This window comes from Arvicanthis niloticus, chromosome 12 (assembly GCF_011762505.2).
Source record: "Arvicanthis niloticus isolate mArvNil1 chromosome 12, mArvNil1.pat.X, whole genome shotgun sequence".
Classification (NCBI taxonomy): domain Eukaryota; kingdom Metazoa; phylum Chordata; class Mammalia; order Rodentia; family Muridae; genus Arvicanthis; species Arvicanthis niloticus.
The window spans coordinates 51,722,256-51,739,335 of NC_047669.1; the positions used below are offsets into that span (position 1 = coordinate 51,722,256).

Consider the following 17,080-nt stretch of genomic DNA (forward strand, 5'->3'; position numbering starts at 1 on the left):
CCATCATTCACCACCATAAAGTAGGCTTCATCCCAGAGATGCAAGATTGTTTCAATATATAAAAATCCATTAACTTAACACACTATATAAACAAACTCAAAGAGAAAAATCACGTGATCATCTCCTTAGATGTAGAAAAAGCATTTGACAAAAATATAATACCCCTTGATGGGAAAAGTATTGGAGAGACAAGGAATTCAAGACCCATACCTAAACATAATAAAAGCAATTTACGGCAAACCAACAGCCAATATCAAATTAAATGGAGAGATTCTTGAAGCAATCCCACTAAATCAGAAATAAGACAAGGATGCCCACTCTCCTCATATCTCATGATATCTCATATCATGCATATAGTACTGGAAGTGCTAGCTAGAACAATAAGACAACAAAAAAATGAAGGTGATACATATTGGCAAAGAAGAAATATAGGTATCACTATTTGCCGATGATATGATTGTATATATAAGATAACCCAAAAATTCTACCAGAGAACTTCAAAAAAAGTGGCTGCATATTAAGTTAACTCAAATAAAGCAGTAGCCTTCCCTTACACAAATGATAAATAGGCTGAGAAAGAAATTAGGGAAACAACTCCCTTCACAATAGCCACAAATAATATAAAATATCTTGGGGAAACTCTAACTAAACTAGAGAAAGACATATATGACAATAACGTCAAGTCTCTCAAGAAAGAAACTGAAGAAGATCTCAGAAAATGGACAGAGCTCCCAAAATTATAGATTGCAGAATTAATATAGTAAAAATGGCCATATTACCAAAGGCAATATAAAGATTTAATGCAATCCTCATCAATATACCAACACAATTCTTCAAAGACATGGAAAGAGAAATTCTCAAATTAATCTGGAAAGGCAAAAAAAGAAAAAGAAGAAGAAGAAGAAGAAGAAGAAGAAGAAGAAGAAGAAGAAGAAGAAGAAGAAGAAGAAGAAGAAGAAGAAGAAGAAGAAGAAGAAGAAGAAGAAGGGAGAAGAGGAGGAGGAGGAGGAGGAGGAGGAGGAGGAGGAGGAGGAGGAGGAGGAGGAGGAGGAGGAGGAGGAGGAGGAAGAGGAACAACAACAAGAGCAAAACCAATTTTTAACAATAAAATAATGGCTGGGGGAAATCACCATCCCTGACCTCAGGTTTTACTACAGTGGAATAGTGATAAAAACTGCATGGTATTGGTAGAGAGTGAACAATGAAATAGAATTGAAGACCCAGAAATAAAACCACACACTTACAGAAAATTGATCTTTGACAAAGAAGCCAAAAATATACAATAGAAAAGAAAATATCACTTCTCATGATAATGTTAGAGGACTTTACGAAAGTCATAAATAACACTCTCAAAGAATTTGAGGAAAACACAGGTAAACAGATAGGAACCCTTGAAGAGGAAGCACAAAAATCCCTTAAAGAATTGCAAGAAAACACAACCAAACAGGTGAAGGAATTAAACAAAACAGTCCAGGATCTAAAAATGGAAGTAGAAGCAAAAAAGAAATCTCAAAAGGAGACTACCCTGGAGATAGAAAACCTAAGAAAAAGACCAGGGGTCATAGACGCAAACATCACCAACAGAATACAAGAGATAGAAGAGAGAATCTCATGTGCAGAAGATACCATGGAAAACATTGACACAACTGTCAAAAAAATGTGAAATGCAAAAAGATCCTAACCCAAAATATCCAGGAAATCCAGGACACAATGAGAAGGCCAAATCTAAGAATAATAGGTATAGAAGAAATTGAGGATTCCCATCTTAAAGGGCCAGTAAATACCTTCAACAAAATTAGACAGAAAAACTTTCCTAACTTAAAGAAAGAGATGTTCATGAATATACAAGGAACCTACAGAACCCCAGATAGACTAGACCAGAAAAAGAAATACTTCCCATCACATAATAATCAAAACATCAAATATACAAAACAAAGAAAACCCATTAAAAGCAGTAAGGAAAAAAGCTAAAGTAACATATAAAGGAAGACCTATAAGAATTACACCAGACTTCTCACCAGAGACTATAAAAGCCAGAAGATCCTGGACTGATATCATAACAGACCCTAACAGAACACAAATGCCAGCCCAGACTATTATACTCAGCAAAACTCTCAATCAATATTGATGGAGAAACTAAGATATTTCATGACAAAAGCAAATTTACACAATATCTTCATACAAATCCAGCCCGTCAAAGAATAATGGATGGAAAACTCCAACACAAGGAAGGAAATTACAACGTAGAAAAAACAAGAACGTAATCTCCCAACAACCCCAAAAGAAGAAAGTTACACAAACATAATTCTACCTCCAACAACAAAAGTGACAGGAAGCAACAATCATTTTTCCTTAATATCTCTTAATATCAATGGACTAAACTCTCCAATAAAAAGACATAAGTTAGCGGACTGGATACATAAGCAAAACCCAGAATTTTGCTGCATACAGGAAACACACCTCTGTGACAAAGACAGACACTACCTCAGAGTAAAAGGATGGAAAACAATCTTCCAAGCAAATGGTCCCAAGAAACAAGCTGGGGTAGCAATTCTAATATCAAATAAAATTGATTTTCAAGCAAACCTAATCCAAAAAGATAAGGAAGGACACTTTATACTCATCAAAGGAAAAATGTACCAAGATGAACTCTCAATTCTGAACATCCATGCACCAAATGCAAGGGCACCCCCATACATAAAAAAAACTTTGCTAAAACTGAAAGCATACATCACACCTCACACAATAATGCTGGGGGACTTCAACATCCCACTCTCAACAATGGACAAATCATGGAAACAAAAACTAAACAGAGACACAATGAAACTAACAGAAGTTATGAACCAAATGGATATATATATATATATATATATATATATATATATATATATATATATATATATAAAACATTTCACCCTAAAACAAAAGAATATACCTTTTTCTCAGCACCTCATGGTACCTTCTCCAAAATAGACCATATAGTTGGTCACAAAACAGGCCTCAACAGATAGAAAAAGATTGAAATAATTCCTTGCACCCTATCAGACCACCATGGACTAAGACTGGTCTTTAATAATGACAAAAACAATGGAAAGCACACATACACATGGAAACTGAACAATGCTCTACTTAAGAATGACTTGATCAAGGGAGAAATAAAGAAAGAAATTAAAGACTTTTTAGAATTTAATGAAAAGGAGGAGACCTCATACCAAAACTTGTGAGACTCCATGAAAGCAGTACTAAGAGGAAAACTCATAGCTCTAAGTACCTACAAAAAGAAACTAGAGAGAGCATACATTAACAACTTGACAGCATACCTGAAAGCATTAGAACAAAAAGAAGCAAACATACCTAAGAGGAGTAGATGGCAGGAAATAATCAAACTCAGAGCTGAAATCAACCAAGTAGTAACAGAAAGAACTATACAAAATATCAACAAAACCAAGAGCTGGTTCTTTGAGAAAATCAACAAGATAGATAAACCCTTAGCCAGACTAAACAAAGGGCACAGAGACAGTAACCAAATTAATAAAATCAGAACTGAAAAGGTAGACATAACAACAGAAATTGAGGAAATTAAAAAAAAATCATCAGATCCTACTACAAAAGCTTATACTCAACAAAATTGGAAAATCTGGATGAAATAGACAATTTTCTAGACAAGTACCAGTTACCAAAATTAAATCAGGAGCAGATAAACCATCTAAATAGTCCTTTAAACCCCAAAGAAATAGAAGTCATTAAAAGTCTCCTCACCAAAAAAATTCTGGGACCAGATGGTTTTAGTGCAGAATTCTATTAGACCTTCCAGGAAGACCTAATACCAATTCTCTTCAAGCTATTCTATCGAATAGAAACAGAAGGAACACTACCCAATTCATTTTATGAAGCTACCATTATGCTCATATCCAAACCACAGAAAGACCCAACAAAGAAAGAGAACTACAGAACAATCTCTCTTATGAACATTGATGCAAAAATATTCAATAAAATTCTCGCCAACCGAATTCAACAAAACATCAAAACAATTATTTATCATGATCAAGTAGGCTTTATCCCAATAATCCAGGGATGGTTCAATATTTGAAAATCCATCAATGTAATCCACTACATAAATAAACTCAAAGAAAAAAACCACATGATCATCTCACTAGATGCTGAGGAATCATTTGACAAAATTCAACATATCTTCATGTTAAAAGTCTTGGAAAGATCAGAAATTCAAGGCCCATACCTAAACATAGTAAAAGCAATATACAGCAAGCCAGCAGCCAACATCAAACTAAATGAAGAGAAACTTGAAGCAATCCCACTAAGATCAGGGACTAGACAAGGCTGCCCACTCTCACCTTACCTATTTAATATATTGCTGGAAGTCCTAGCTAGAGCAATTAGACAACAAAAAAGAGGTAAAAGGGATACAAATAGGAAAGGAAGAAGTCAAAATTTCACTAATTGCAGACGATGTGATAGTATACTTAAGTGACCCTAAAACCTCCACCAGAGAACTCCTAAACCTAATAAATGACTTTAGCAAAGTGGCAGCACATAAAATCAACTCAAACAAATCAGTAGCCTTCCTCTTTTCAAAGAATAAACAGGCTGAGAAAGAAATTGGGGAAAAGACACCCTTCACAATAGCCATAAATAATATAAAATATCTTGGAGTGAATCTAACCAAGCAAGTGAAAGATCTGTATGACAAGAACTTCAAGTCTCTGAAGAAAGAAATCGAAGAAGATCTCAGAAGATGGAAAGATCTCCCATGCTCTTGGATTGGCAGGATTAACTTAGTAAAAATGGCCATCTTGCCAAAAGCAATCTACAGATTCAACACAATCCCCATAAAAATTCCAAATCAATTCTTCATAGAGATAGAAAGAGCAATTTGCAAATTCATTTGAAATAACAAAAAAAACAAGGATAGCAAGAACTATTCTCAACAATAAACAAACTTCTGGGGGAATCACTATCCCTGACTTCAAACTGTACTACAGAGCAGTAGTGATAAAAACTGAATGGTATTGGTACAGGGACAGGCAGAAAGATCTGTGGAATAGAACTGAAGATCCAGAAATGAACCCACACACCTATGGTCACTTGGTCTTTGACAAAGGAGCTAAAACCATCCAGTGGATAAAGGACAGCATTTTCAACAAATGGTGCAGGATCATCTGGAGGTCAGTATGTAGAAGAATGCAAATCAATCCATTCTTATCCCCTTGTACAAAGCTCAAGTCCAAGTGGATAAAGGACCTTCACATAAAACCAGATACACTGAAACTAATAGAAGAGAAGGTGGGGAAGACCCTCGAATACATAGGCACAGGGGGAAAGTTCCCAAACAGAACACCAATAGCTTATGCTCTAAGATCAAAAATTGACAAATGAGACCTCATTAAATTGCAAAGATTCTGTAAGGCAAAAGACACTGTCAATAAGACAAAACAGCAACCAACAGATTGGGAAAAGATCATTATCAATCCTACATCCGATTAGAGGGCTAATATCCAATATATACAAAGATCTCAAGAAATTAGACTACAGACAACCAAATAACCCTATTTAAAAATGGGGTACACAGCTAAACAAAGAATTCTCAACTGAGGAAATTCGAATGGCCAAGAAGCACCTTAAAAAATGCTCAACATCCTTAGTCATCAGGGAAATGCAAATTAAAACAACCCTGAGATACCTCCTCACACCATTCAGAGTGGCTAAGATAAAAAATTCAAGTGATGGTAGATACTGGCGAGGATGTGGATAAAGAGGAACACTCCTCCATTGTTGGTGGGAATGCAAGCTGGTACAACCACTCTGAAAATCAGTCTGGTGGTTTCTTGGAAAATTGGACATAGTACTACCTGAGGACCCAGCTATACCACTCCTGGGCATATACCCAGAAGATGCTCCAACATATAACAAGGACATATGCTCCTTTATGTTCATAGAAGCCTTATTTATAATAGCCAGAACCTGCAAAGAACCTAGATGTCCTTCAACAGAGGAATGGATACAAAAAAATATGGTACATTTACACAATGTAATATTACTCAGCTATTAAAAATAATGAATTCGAGAAATTCTTGGGTAAATGGATGGAACTAGAAAATATCATCCTGAGTGAGGTAACCCTCACAAAAGAACACACATGGTATTTACTCACTGATAAGTGGATATTAGCCCAAAAGTTTGAAACAACAAACATACAAATAATAGACCACATGAAGCTCATGAAGAAGGAAGAACAAGTGTGGATGCCTAGGTCTAACTTAGAAAGAGTAACAAAACACCCAAGGGAGCAAATAAGAAGACAAAGTGTGGGACAGAAACTGGAGGGGTTGTATGGAGACTATTCCACGTGGGTATTCATCCCATGTGCAGTCACCAAAAATAGACACTGATATGGATGACAGAAAGTACATGCTGACAGCAGCCTGATAAGGCTGCCTCCTTAGAGGTCCCCCAGGGTCTGACATACCCAGAAGCTGTTACTCACAGCTAACCATTAATCAGATCAAGGGTTCCCAATGGAGAAGCTAGAGAGAAGACTGAAGGAGCCAAAAAGGTTGATGCCCTCACGAGGAGAGAAATAATACTAACCAACCAGAGACCCCCAGGGTCTAAACCACCAGCCTAAGAGCACATAGGGAGTGACCCATGACTCCAGCTGTATATGTAGGGGAGGATGGCCTTGTTGAGCATAGATGGGAGAGGAGATCTTTGGTCCCATGAAGGCTGAACACTGAGTGGGGGGGGGATCTGAAGGTGGAGAGGTAAGAGTGGAGAGTAGGTGGGGCACACCTTCATAGAAGCAGGAAGAGGGGAGATGGGATAAGGAGTTCCTGGGTGGTGGGGTGAATGGGGTAAGGGGATAAAATTCTAAATGTCAATATTATATTCAAAAAGGGAGGGTAGAAAGAAAAGATGTTAGAACCAACATTGTTAATAAAATGTCATCCCTCTAAAAAAATTATCTTGATACTAAAATTTGTTATGAGAATTGTACATTGCAGAATACACAACCTTGGTGTATCTACTCATCAAGCAAGTTATGCAGACCTGCTCAAACCTCTGAGGTCCTGGAATTCCAACTGGATGCAGTGAAGACACAGCATCAGAGGCTTATCAATTTACTCCTTTCTCCACCCCTCTTCCAATATCTCAACGCCCTTAATCAGCTTGAGGAAGTTAATGCAGAGTCAGCGCCCCTATTCCCTGGGATTGGGGACTAAGTTGGTTAACATTGGGCTGTCTTTCTAGGTAAAAGTAGCGGCTTTTGTGGGAATAGGGAGGAATAGCTAGGATTTATTGCATAGCCATAACCTATTGGTAGAAATTTGTATAATTATTATCAAGATGAATTTATAATTTCTTAAGTGGTACAAAATTTACTTTGATTTCAAATTTAAGGTTTTCTTTGGTATGAGCTTCTTATTGACATTAAAGTGAGATGAATATTGATACTCTCATAGGCATTGTGCCTGTATAACACATTTAAGAATACAAGGCTTAGACTCAGTCCTTCTTTAACTTTTTTAACTGATTTGAGATGGTTAGCCTGTGAGTTAAGGGACTATAGCAAATTCATGGCTTGGAGTTTACTGTTAGGTGTTTTCTATATTTTATTTAGATATAGCTGAGTGGAGTTAACAGACAACAGTCCAGACTACCTTACATGGATAGTTGGTTTTCAAAACATCAGAAGTCCACAGAATTGATGTTACAAACATTTCTGTATTAATGTTCATTTTGATTAGAGACCTGTTTGCTCCTGACAGCTTCCTGTATTAGATTCTAAGAAGAAATTGAGCATCTTTGGAGTTACTCCAGTTGTGGTGAGACAACCACTAGGCAAGAATTGCCTCTTTTCATCTACAGACAAATTACTATCTAGAAAAGGACACTCTTGCAGAATAGTCAACTGATTATATCTGCCTAGACAGAGTAATCTGTTTTGAAATCAATCAAGAATAAATATATGTTCTGCCCTTAGAGGCACTGTAATGTGGTTGCTATGTCACATGTGCATCGGTAGGTGGCAGAGAGGAGAGCTGCTCAGTGTTCTAACCTATTAACATCTGAGTAACTAATTTAACATTCTCTGAAAAACAAAATGAGCCTGAGACAGTAACCAATGTGGTACTGAGCAGATCCAGATGGGCTCCCAGGATAATAAGAAAGCAGAAGACTAGACCAAACACGCAGGTGATCTGGTATTATGGCTCCAGTCGAGAGTGAGCCTGAGAGAGAAAACACAAAAGGCCACTTGCGTAGGCTGGGCAAGGTGTAAACCCAAGATGTCTACCACACTGAAGCCTGGACAGAAAGCTAGCCTGAGATGACCACCAGTCTTGTGCTATGCAGGCCTTGGAGGAAGAGCATACCCAAGATGATACCTGTTCACCCGCACAATATATCAGTTGGATGTAGTACTCCTGAGATCACTCCTGAGATACTCAGAGTCTCCAGGCACTACTAAGAGGAGCAAGTAAATGGTGGAGAAATGGAAGAGAGGAGAAACGGAAGGATGGGGGCACAGTGAAGGGAGGCAGAACTGGAGATTCAAAAGTAGTGAGGAATTGTCTGCTCTAAGTAGTAAATGGTGCAATCTGGGGCCATGGTGGAATTATGCAGCCACCTCTGGCTACATTTAGGTCCCTGGTCCTGCACCAGCAGGAGTCTGTTACCCACCAAAGGCCAGACAGGTATACTTGGTCTGGCCTGTCCCCTGGGGACATATTAATGTCAGAGGGCTATAATTTACACCTGGCTCTGGTTGAAGAGCTGACTCCGGAGACATGGAAGCAAAAGAGCTAACCCCACACATAACTGCAGGACACATGAGAACAAGCCATGCACATAGCAGGAGTTGCAGGTCAGTCAACTCTAAGGATATAAACATGGAAGAGTTGGCCCTACCACATGTCTCCCATGAGGCAGCATGGACATGGGAGATATACCCTCCTCCCTCCTTGCTGCTTATCATCTGTAGCACGCAGAACACCTTTGCCTGGGGTCATGAAGAATTGGCCTTGTTCCTCACTACCTGCAGCACTCAGGAGACAAGACCCTGACCCTCACCTAGGCAACACAGTAGAGCTGACTTTGGTGGCAGCGGTAGGAACAAGAAAGCCCCAAGGATGTAAGCATGGGAGAGTTAGTTCCTCCATTTGTATGCTGGGCGGTGACATGGGTGAATGAGAGATGCTGCCGCGCCCCCACCACTTATGACAGGCATGAGATCTGTCCCTGAAGTCATCAGAGCCACAGACCCCTCTCTACGCCCCTTTTGCTGCAGTACTCAGGAGAGAAGGCTCTGCCCCTGACCTGGGCAGCACAGTAGGCTCTACTGGTCCTGTATGTCCAAGTTGTGAGTAAGCTGCTTCAAGGCTTTGAGTGTGAGAAAGCAGACTCTGCCTCCTGTATGCTGTACAGCTGCATCATTAAAGGAGAGATTCCCTCTCTACCCTTCTTCCCTCATCAGTGTGTGGGTGCCGGGTACTGGTTAATGAGAGTAGGAGAGCTGTCTCTGCCCTTCACTTGCTACAACACATAGGAGAGCAGGTTCTGTGCCATATCTTGGCAGCACAGTAGAGATGAGTCTGGGTGTGCGTATGTGTGCAGGTGAGCCTGCCTTGAGGGTGTGATCATGAGTGTGGGGAAGTTAGCCCTACAATTTGTCTGCCATGTGGCAGAGTGTGCGTGGTAGAGATGTCCTTCCCCACCTTCAGCCCTTGCCACCTACAGCAAGCAGGAGAGCAGGCCCTAACCCTCACCTGCTACAGCAGTTAGGAGAACAGACCTGCATGGGCAGCACAATAGAGCTGACTCTAGATGTGAAGATTGCTGGTGAGCCTTCACAAAAGTATGAGCCCAGGAGAGCCTTCCCTGCCTCTTCTGGGCAGTGACACAGATGAGGGAGATATCCCTCCCTCCCTCCCCTATCAGCTATCTCTCAGACTCAGATCTGGGACTATTAATTGGCCTATTTCAACTACTACCCCATCTATTAGCTGTTGAAATGCATGAAGGGGCTGGTCCTGAGTATCCAAAACTGCAGGACCTCCATGACACTGTGAAACAAACAAACATCCAGACAAACACTAGGATATTTGAGAACTCCTAACAAATTTTTAATATCTAAATATATAAATTTTTAATGACAGAGGCCTCGTACCAGACCAACAAGTCATTGCAATTAACATTTACAAACAAAGAAGTGTGGACAAAAAAGTTTACTGTGGGACACACTGTGCCACACTACAGCTTTCCACAATGAGATTATTTTTTTTTTCTGTCGGAGAAAAGATTGCAAAGATGTAGGGCAGGTATAAGGGGAGGTATAATGTATAAAATAGTTGGATTGAGGTATATGATATGACAAAAGATCAAAAATTCAAAAGTTCAATATATTTTCTGAAAAGTATTCTAAAATATGTTTTTCTGGGATAATAAATAAAAGGAATTTTTAAAAAATTACAAGAAAGTAAAAATAGGACTCACAAATAATTTGTGTACCTCATCTAAGTTTTAAATTATTAACATTTATCAGTGTTTTTATATAAAATAAATACTACATAATATTCCCCCATTATATTATTTTTATGTTTAAAATCAAATAAAATTATTCATAAAAAAATCACTGGCAAAAAGGTACAATTTTAGATCTGGAAAGAGAAAAAGAGAAAATACAGTTTCATTGAAACCAGTTTGAGCAGAATTTCAAAATGAAAGGTAGTATTGATTCTTTATGCCCAAGGTTAGCTTGTCAATGTTGATGGAACACTAGTCTGGGTCAAAATGAAGGTTTCTGGTGGATAAAAAGGAAGAAAAACCTCAAGAGAATTAAAATGACAGGGAATCCGAGAAAAACATGCCATAAATGATCGAAGAAAAATATAGTGTAATGTTTGAGTATTCAGTATAGCCCATAAGTGATTTGTAGTATATAGAATCTAGTGAAATACATAAGCAAGTGGGGATATGTCATTAATCCACTGCTTCTGTGTGTGTTTGCTCTTGTAACAGGTTCCCTAGTATCTGACAAGTTCTTCATGACTTAACACACCATCTGCTTTGCTCAAAGGTGGCTCAGTGGTGATTATTCTTAAGCACATTTAAAAAATAAAATATTCAACAAAATTAAGAAAGATGATATTAATACATCCACTAATTTAAATCCATTTTTAAGTATTCATGTGGGAATCACTGAAGAGTAAGTAAAAATTACAGCTGAATAGTGACCCTAAAATATAGAGGACACAGTGTATCACTTTGTTTTAAACAGTAGTCCCTAAGAGTTACTGGAACTACAAAAAAACTACATGCACACATACAAGAGAAGAAAGCAAACAAAGGAATGTTGTTTTTGCAGCAAATAGCCTTTATAATTTTATTATATGCAGAAAACAGCTTCTTAATTTTAGTTTGCATATGTTTAAAACTACAGCTTCATGCAAAATAATGATTTCATATAACTATATTCATGATTTTATTTCTCCCAAAAGAATGTCTTGTTTATTAATATAGCTTCTCATTTTATAGAAGGTTTTGTTTTGCTTTGTGTGTGTATATGTACAGGTACCAATGAATGCCTGAAGAATTTTTAAGACGCACTGGAGTTAAACGTAACAATCAGTTGTGAGCTACCTGGAATGGGCCAGGAATGGAGTTCATGTTTTTTGGAATTGCAGCAAGTACTCTCAGTCGCTGGGCTATACTTCACCTCTAATGTAATTATTTATCTACAAATATATGGTACCTAGTTCATTGACATTGCTTAAACAATCCTATGAGCTCTTTTGTTCCATTTGCAAATTTTATCAATAATTATGACAGTTGAGTAATTTCAGCAAGTCATCAAGCACAAATAGGATTCTACAGGTAGTCTGGGTCAAATACTTAATAATGGGTACTTCCACTACAGAACCTGAAGTATGTGTCCTGGAATTTAAAGCTGGGCAGCAAACTTTTCAGTCACCTTGAAGAGGAAATAGATGTCCCTGTCATGGCAGCATCAGAGGGCTTTGTATGGGTTTGTGGTCCTATTACAGCCAGAGGCCCTGTTTGTGTTCTCTGCTGTTGCCAGAAAGCATAAGTAAGCCCAAGACCTGAGCTCGATCTGATCATAAAGGCCAAGGGAACTACTTTTACAGGGATATAGATGACTGCAAACTCAGCACTTAAGAAAGGAATATGGAAGGTTTCTGTGATAACCCCACTGCCCAGACAGCCAAAAGAATTAACCAAAAAAGAAAGCCATCAGAGAGAAGTGACAAAAATTGTGATAGGGATGCTAAAATGTATCTCTTCACAATTTTTGGCTTCTGGCTATCATAAGCCAATGAAATAAAATAGGATAAAACAAAATTTAAAAAAAGGAGATGAAAAAACAAAAAATAAACACACACATATATATAACACATCTGATGAATATGAACATTTTAATGTGCGTATTCATCAGATTAAAGATCCCTTAAGACTAGAATATCAGGTTAATTAGTTTTTGTCATTATCTGATATATACCCATGTTTCATACCCAATTGTAGCACCATTTGCTTATATGTGTAACTATAAAAATCTTAGCAAATGAGAAAAATCAAATATTATGTCTGATTTTTGCATGAACTCAAAATTTATTTAAACACTTATTTCCCCCATTTTCAGCCACGAACTGTCGTATCTTTTTCTAAGGAAAAAAAAATTTTTTTATATGCATTTATATGCATTGTACAGTGGTAGTCTATAAAGACACAAACTTCACAGTGAAGCAATCGTCCCAGCATAGGAATAAATACATTCCATTTTCTGGGTTAAACTATTACAAATAACAGTGTTTTATAGTAAGAAACCAAAGAGAAATATATAGAATTATAAAAAGACAAAATCTATTTTAAAATAGTGCTTATCTTTGTTATAACTCATTTTAAAACTTATGAATAGTTTATAGGAATTGTCTGCAGGATTATTGCACCTCTCCCAGAGTTATACACTGTAAATTTAAATCTTAGTACTTCAACAATGATTGTAATTGGATATCAAGCACCAAAGAAGTTTTATCAGGCCATATGGAGCTGCATACCCAATCTAACTCATGTTCACAGAAACACTAGGGACCTAAATTCATTAGAAAGGCAAGATGATAAAGGTCCTTTGTACACTAAAGATGAAATTATCAGGAGAAACCAACTAAGTTTATAGACCTCCAGCCTCCAAAGCTGTGTAAGAATAAATGTTGTGTAAGCCAACTGCTCTCTGATATTTTTTCTTTCCACATAGAATATGACAGTAGTCAGCAACAATTAGATATAATAACTACATCATATTTCCCCACTACAAATTAAAGAAAGGGGAGCAAGGAAGATCACTTACATAGAATAAAGCCACTGACACCAAGGCTTATGACCTAAGTTGGACTTGCTGAGACATACATGGTGGAAGGAGAGTACTGACCTCCTATAAGTCATCCTCTGAAATTCATGCTTGCACCATGAAACAGAGGTAAACACGTACAAACAAACACACTCACACACACACACACACACACACACACACACACACACACGGAGAAAGAGAGAGGAAGAGAGAGAAAGAAAAAGACAATCAGAGAAAGATAGAGACAGAGAGACACAGAGATACACAACCTAAATACATAAAAATAATAAATAAATATTCTCAAAGGAAAATTAATAAATAAGAAGGATTTTTGAAAAAAATAAATAATTTCATATTTGGAGAGAAAAAGTATGGAAGAGAGTAACTTAACTTAAGCAGTATTAAGCCTCCTGACTTTGGCTGAGAACTTCACTCCAAAATCCTGCAAACAGTAAAATCTCTTAACTTCTGAGACCATTCTAGATAAAATATATTAGATGTGTATATTGTGTAATAATCAAATGATAGAAAATAAGACTACATACCTGAAATTTTATGGAGCATGTATTTTAAGTACATTGAAAAATCTATCTTCTTCCAACATTAAAATATATAGTATATGACTGTTACAACATTCATTGGAGTATGACATAGGTGTAAAATATTTTTAATATAACCACTCATTATAACACACTTTGATCGAAACTCACTTATCAGATATATATATATATATATATATATATATATATATATATATATATATATTTGTGTGTGTGTGTGTGTATGTGTATGTGTGTGTCCGTTTTTTTGAAGTATATGTGTGTGTGTATAGAGATGCAAGGGTTTGGGAGTATATGGGTATGGTTGTGGTTGTGGATGTGGGTGTGAGTATTGGTGTGTGTCTGTGTCCCTGCCTGCTGCACTTTTCCTGTGCAGATCAGTGGATATGCTGAGGGAGTCAGTTCTTTTGTTCTGCCATGTGGATCCTGTAAACCTCATTCAATCCTACAGGGTACGTTACAGGTGCCTTTAACCCATTTCTTCATTTCACTGACACTTATACGTCTTAAAGAGATATAAATCAGTGATAATTAATATAAAAGGAGGTCAATACTGACCATTGACAAGCATTTAAAAATGTGAAGTAATGACTTTCAATAATGTCTTAATATTAATTATAAAAACAACCTAATTTTGTAATCCACAATGTCACATACAAAATAATATGAGGAATGATATGTGTCGGGAGCCATAATGGGACAAGCTAATAATGAGCAGATGATCATCCTGAAATGCTTGCCTCGGATTATTATATAATCTGCGACGAGTGTGCCCCATTAGCAAGGCTGTGGTGGACGTGATTTTAGGAAAGATTCCTGCTATTAATATGCTTTTCCCATTATTACTATTATTAAACATATGTAACAATCACTAAGCAATAGCACACCCCTTTGTAGCAGATCTCTGCAGATCCACGAAGATGTACTGTCTTGTAGTGATACTATATAGACAAATAGATGACTTCTTAAGTCTTAATGATGATCCTATAAGAATTCCTAAAATTATATCAGTGATTATTAAGTTCTTTTATATCGGGACTGCTATTAAGTCCCTTAGGCATAGTCAAACTGCAATGAGAACTCTGCCAGTCTCCTGAGTGTTATCAGTTAATTGCCCCAAGAGTGATAGTAACTGGACCTTCTCCTGCTCAGAGCACATTCCAAGAGGTCATAAAACCATTAGCCTAGGTTACTAGAGGGAATCCACAATTTATTATAGGTACCAGGACAGAAGAGAAAATATTGCCTGGGTTTATCTATACAAAACTTCACTAATTTCTTAAGTTATAGTTTCAAACTTTCTGCGAACCTGTAGAGCTAGACAGGTGATGAATGTCTAGTTAGATAATTACTCCTAATGGGTATTCATGTAAACATTCTGTGTTGTAAACTTCTATTTCAATTTATGACTTGAATTTTGGTGTGAACTTGTGATGAACTTTGTAACATGTGATCATGTACTCTGAATGGCATATAAATACTGAAGACAAAGAGTTGGGCGCGCGCGAATTAGGAATTAGTTAGTTAGACCCCATCGCCCTTTCCTTTCCCCCTGCCTAGAATTTTTCTCCCTTAGAATTTTACTTTGTTAGAATCTTTTCTTCTTCCCCACTCAGGACCTTTCCACGTTTCCCCTCAGATAGCTTTCATAGGATACTTTTTACACTTAATAAACTCTATAGTAACTTTTCTAAAGTGTCTTTTCTTCCTGCAAGTTAGAGCCCAGCAGTTCCTGCTGAGATAGAACAAAGGCCACGTTGCCTAATCCTCTGCTGTTAGGCTACAGGTGTTAATCACCCTAGCCTGCAGTCCCATTATCCTCAGAAGAAGTTTTTAGGATAGCACAAGGCTATTTACTTAACACCTTACTGGTCTTAGGGCCAGGATGCTGACTGCAGGTCAGCTACAGTAGCATAGGGGCTGCCTCGGAGAAGAACCTGACGGTGGGAGGAGGAGAAGAAAGAAGAAGCAGCTGCATCTCTCCCTCCCCTTCTCTCACCCCCAAGCCGGGGGCGAGGGGGTCGGCTCCCGGCTCCCGGCATCTTTCTGGCGCCCGAACAGGGACCTCTTGAGGTAAGCCCCCCCCCCAAAAGATATTCTGTGTGTATCTTGGAAGAGCTAGGGGTCTCGCCTAGGGCCTAGCTAGCCCACTGATTTGTGAAAGTTAGTTCAGGACAGGAGAGCAATCTGAGTAGCTTGAAAGAAAGCAAAGAACCCCCCCCTGCTTGAAAGAAAGCAAAGACCCCTGCTTGAAAGAAAGCAAAGACCCTCCCGCTTGAAAGAAAGCAAAGACCCCCCCGCTTGAAAGAAAGCAAAGACCCCCCTCTTGAAAGAAAGCAAAGAACCCCCCGCTTGAAAGAAAGCAAAAGTCCCCCCTAGCTTGAAAGAAAGCAAAGACCCCCGCTTGAAAGAAAGCAAAACTCCCCTCTAGCTTGAAAGAAAGCAAAGACCCCCGCTTGAAAGAAAGCAAAAGTCCCCTCTAGCTTGAAAGAAAGCAAAGAACCCCTCGCTTGAAAGAAAGCAAAGACCCCCCCGCTTGAAAGAAAGCAAAGACCCCCGCTTGAAAGAAGGCAAAAGTCCCCCCTAGCTTAAAAGAAAGCAAAGACCCTCCCGCTTGAAAGAAAGCAAAGAACCCCTCGCTTGAAAGAAAGCAAAGACCCCCCCCGCTTGAAAGAAAGCAAAGAACCCCCCCCGCTTGAAAGAAAGCAAAGAACCCCCCGCTTGAAAGAAAGCAAAAGTCCCCCCTAGCTTGAAAGAAAGCAAAGACCCCCGCTTGAAAGAAAGCAAAAGTCCCCTCTAACTTGAAAGAAAGCAAAGACCCCCGCTTGAAAGAAAGCAAAGACCCCCAGCTTGAAAGAAAGCAAAGACCCCCGCTTGAAAGAAAGCTGAAGACCCCCGCTTGAAAGAAAGCAAAAACCCCCGCTTGAAAGAAAGCAAAGACCCCCGCTTGAAAGAAAGCAAAAGTCCCCCCTAGCTTGAAAGAAAGCAAAGACACCCGCTTGAAAGAAAGCAAAAGTCCCCTCTAGCTTGAAAGAAAGCAAAGAACCCCTAGCTTGAAAGAAAGCAAAGACCCCCCCCGCTTGAAAGAAAGCAAAGACCCCCGCTTGAAAGAAAGCAAAGACCCCCGCTTGAAAGAAAG

General features: G+C 38.4%; 1 pseudogene; it reads left to right on the top strand.

Moving 5' to 3' along the window:
* Window positions 1-7,988: 7,988 nt before the first annotated feature.
* On the top strand, window positions 7,989-8,105 carry LOC117718336 (small nucleolar RNA SNORA17; annotated as a pseudogene).
* Window positions 8,106-17,080: the final 8,975 nt, after the last annotated feature.